We start from the raw sequence: 4,975 nt of genomic DNA, 5'->3' as shown, positions 1-4,975 counted from the left end.
TTTTTTTTGGTTGATTCTTTAGATTTTCTACATGGACAAATCTGTCATCTCTGAACAAAGATAGTTTATTTTTCCCTCCCAATCTGTATAGTTTTATTTCTTTTTCTTGTCTTATTGTATTAGCTAGGACTTCAAGTATGATGTTGAAAAGCAGTGCTGAGAAGAACATCTTTGCCTCATTCCTGATCATCACCATTTTTAATGCCGTATTTGCACATCACAAAGTATTCAGGGTAATCCTTGGGTGAAGAAGGCCCTAGGTAATGCCAAGGTGGGTGTAACATAATATAGTGGATAAAACACAGTCTTGGATTTGGACAACCATGAGTTCTTATATTTGTTTGTGTATTGCCTGTGTGACCTTAAGAAATTATTTATCCTTCTTGAGCCTTGATTATGTTGTATATACATGGAAAATAATTTCTAGTTCTGGTCTTGTTATGAGGATGAGAGGTAGTAGATAAAGAGTGCTTGGGTCAGAGAAGTTGATTCACAGTAGCTGTAATTATTTGGCTGTAATATTGTCCTTTTGGAAATTTAGAACCAAATTGTAGATTTGTAGACTTGATTCTCTTCATTGTTAAGGCCTTAAACAAAAATAATTTCATCTATGAAGATTGTAGCCTTTTCTTGTCTTTTCTGCATCTTACTGATCTTCTTTACTGATGCCAACACTATATTCGTGGTCATTTAGTGTAAGATCCAGCTACTATTATCAGAGAAATAAGGAAATTCTTAATGGTTGTAACTTGTTTAAGTTTTATGAAGACAGCCATAATCTCCTCTTAGATGTTCTCCTTGACTCAGCAAATTTGGAGAATTTTTCTATGTCTTTGTTTAGAGCTATTTAAAGAAATAGGGTTCTAGAAAATAGAGGTAACATGATAGCAGAGCATGATTTCTGCATGGAATTTGGGGAGAGAGAATGTCACATGAAACCGAATCACTAGCATCTCTGGGTGATGCATTAAAAGGAGCTGATGGCATGCACTAGAAGTCATTAGGGGCACAGATAAGACCATTAACCTCAAGTCTCAAGGAAGTGCTTGAGAAGTAGCTGAATAAGTTAAATAAAGCCTAACCAAACACAAACTTTTCCTACTGGGCTTCCGGAAACCTAGCCCAGAAAGCTGAGAAGTGATTGTGACGTTGTTAAACAAAGTAGGCTATGGATGAAGGTGACCTAAGACTTTTTAGAATCACTAGGACAATGGAATTTAGAAGGTAGCAGAGCATAGGCAAATCCTAGAGCCTAGTCCCTTTAATTTGCAGCTAAGGCCATGTTTAATGAGAAGAAGAACCACAGGTAGCCTGCAGAGCCAGGGGTGAGCCAGCTACCCTGGGTCCTACTATCACACTTCTAAGGACTTATGCCAATCCTTTGAGTTAGCACCATCTGCTTTTAAAACTAAAAGTGGTTCCTTTTTCTTTTCTGCAAAGTGAAACACAGCCACTGCTGATCTGCCTTATGAAGTCAGTCAATACAGCTATAAACCTGAAACCAAATCCCCTTTCATTGCAAAAATTTTAACAAATCTTTTTGCACTTACCCTGATAACATTTGAACTGTTGAGAAAATGAGTCCTCAACGGTTGGTGTAAGATCATCTCTTTATTGATTCACGTCACACTTGATAGTGAGTATTAATTATTAAGAAAAGAAACATTACATTATTAGCAACAGGATGCAGAATTCAAATAAGTTCATATTCTTGGAGCTCTTATTTTCCTATCAGGCATTGGTTTTCATACGCATTATCTCATCACATTTTCAAGGACTCTTTGTCCAATTCCTTAGGAATGTCTCCTGAAACAAAGGAATGTTAAAAATGAACTCTCATAAAAATAAAATGGTTGGATGAGAATATAGGAGTGAAAAAGTCTTGGCTATAGCATCAGACAACTTGGATTGATACTGGTCTTCCTATTTATTTATTGTGTTGTCCTGATACTTGATCCAATTATGTTTTACTTCCCACATCTGGAAAACAACACATTAAAAAAAGAGCCTTTGAAGAATCAAAAGGAATAAGACATGTAAAATATGTATAGCGCCTAAAATTGAGATAGTGGTCATCAATGTTAACTAATATTGGTATTTGTGTTATTTTCCCCCTATCTACATGAAAACGTTGCACCACTGTGAATGGGTAAAACCTTAACACTTTTAGTGGATAGGTGATTCAACCTGATCACCTATGGATAGGTGGACCCACTTTTAGTGGATAGTGATTGTTAGTGACCATTTATGAATTTTAACTTCAAGTATCGGATTTCCCTTGCCATTAATTAGAACAGACAAAACAAAACAAAACAAAACGTTTCAGTGACTGTGTATTATTTCACTTCTGACCACATGAGGGCAGCATGGTACCTTTCAAGACAGGATGTAGCCCGCACAGAGGGGGGAAAAAATGGAGCTTTAGAAATCATAGATCCAAAATTAAAACTAGAAGACTCTAATGATTCTCTAACCCAAACTTTCATTTTACTATTGAAGAAATTGAGCTCCAAAGAGGCCAGTTAGTCAATCTCCTGTCACACAATCGCTGTCTATTGACAGTGGAGCAGGGAACTGGTCTACCGCATTATTAGTACCAACAATAACTGCGTTATCAGCGTACTTACTACTCTAAGAGACTCCTTATTATGTCCTAATATCTTGGGTGACGATATTTTAAAGGAAATCAAATAGTTCTGATAATGAATTGACCACAGGAATGTTCCGTTTTGGTGAGAGGGAGAAATAAAAAGATAGAATTCTATTTCTGGGAGACCTAAGTGTGAACTTGAAGGCAGAGGATTGAACTGTATGACTTCTCAAGGTTGTCATTAATATTTTGCTCACAACCGTGTGTTTGTGAGTTACCTTGAAACTGCAGCACTGTCTCTAAGAAGCAGGAGCTGGCAAAGGAGGAGGGCATACCAGTTTCGCCTTGTCAGTTTCCCCATTTTTTAAACCTATTTTTTCTCCGTACCCCAACCCCCAGCCACATAGTCATGCAAATACTACACATTTACAGCCAGAAATATGAAGGAAAAAAAAAAAACAACAAAAAACCAAAAAACTCAGCGGTGGCAGTACCACGGTGGGGGTACTTGGTGGGGGAAGGGTGCTTTAACTTTGCATCCTCAGTCATCGTACCTACTGCTTTTCCAAACTTCACGAAGAAGCATCGGATAATCCGAGTGAATAGAATATGCTTGCTGTACACCCCACTCTTCCTCTTTCCCTCCACCTTCCTAATATCTTAAATTTTGCAATTCTTTCCTTTTCTACCGCATCGTTATCACTCGTATTCATTTTTCCATCAACCTCAAGAATTGGACCCTATGGTGATTCATTTATGTGTCAACTTGACTGGGACACAGAATTCTCAGATCTTGGATCAAACATTGCTCTGGGTCTTTCCGTGGGGGTGTTTTCGGATGAGATTGACATTTAAATCAGTAGACTGCGTAAAGTAGGCTCTATTCCACAATGTGGGTGGGCCTCATCCAATCAGTTGAAGGTGAACAAGAAGGAATATAATAAAATAGCTAATCCTCTGGAGTAATGGAGAATTCCTCCTGCGTGATTGCCTTCAAGCTAGGCTTTAGACTGGAACTGAAACATCAGCCCTTCCTGGGTCCTGAGCCTGCCAGCCTTCAAACAGGAACTTCACCATCAAGCTTTTCTACTTCTTGGGCCTTCAGACTTTGGACTATGTACTATCCCTGTTTCCCAGCTTGCTGACTCACCCTGCAGATCTTGGGACTTGCTACTCTCTTGAATCACATGAGTAAATTCCTTATAATAAATCTTTTTATAAATAAATAAGCAAATGTATTTGGGTGTCTTCGATCTACTTTCAATTAAAGGAAGAGTATCATTGCACATTAATTTACTAATTTGAATAAATAATTAATTTAATAAATAGTCTAATTAATATGAAAGCCCTACTTTACATGGGGCACTGACTTCAAGTTCTCAATGATCCTTAAGGTGCTTGGCATTTAGTGGGGGATTTAACAAACATGTGTTGACTGAATGAATACATAAATTCTATTGGTTATCTTCTGAAAGAACTTTTGTTTCTATCAGAGCTCTAGCATTTTCCCTTCCATTTGTGTGTGAGCAAAATTAAAGTAATTAGCTTAGCACAAAGAAAATGCTTATTTTTTGGTTGCTAGGATACTACCTTGCCCATCCACGAAACTATGCATATTAGGGTTTTAGGCTGAAGGACAAACAGATTCCAAGTATGATTAACATAAAGGAAAGAGGCTTAATATAACAGTGTTAGTTGACAGTCAATGTTAGATCATTAGATTTTCGTTTGATTTAATTTATGAATGCCTATAGTGGCACCTTGACTTTATAGATTCCCGTATTTTACAGATAAGAAAAATGAGATCCATATGAGTGGTTCGATCCTTCGGTCAAGTTTGCATAGTTAGTGAATGAGAGCGATTACTATCAATAAGGTCCCGAAACACCAGGTCTTTGCTGTTTCTTCAGAAGCAAAGTGTTTCTCTTTGTTGGCTTGCATATGCTATTCCTTGGAAACCACTACCATCTATGTCAAAGCTTCCTCAGTGACATGACCCTGCCCGCCATACGGAGCCCACCAGGGGCCATGTTCTCCCTTGCTCACTGGGCACCAGCGTCCTGCTTTTTCTTTCCCCTGTCTCTTGGACACCACAGGCTCTGTTTGCACACGAGAGGCTTTCTCTTATTTTCCTCCAAGCCCAGACATCTCTTCTCCCAGATGTCCACATGGCTGGAGATTCACATTGCTTATTTCTTTGTTCCTTTAGATTTCAGCCCCACAATTCAAGTGGCACGCATCCTGGGAGTCATTTTTTGTTTCATTTCTCTGCTTATTTGCTTCATAAAACATTGAACCATCCAAATATATATATATTATATAATATATATATTATATATATAATAATATATATAAATAATATATATTATTATATATATATTATAT

This window comes from Herpailurus yagouaroundi, unplaced genomic scaffold (assembly GCF_014898765.1).
Source record: "Herpailurus yagouaroundi ecotype Mexico unplaced genomic scaffold, PumYag 28, whole genome shotgun sequence".
NCBI lineage: Eukaryota > Metazoa > Chordata > Mammalia > Carnivora > Felidae > Herpailurus > Herpailurus yagouaroundi.
Note: the sequence above shows the minus strand (reverse complement) of the source record.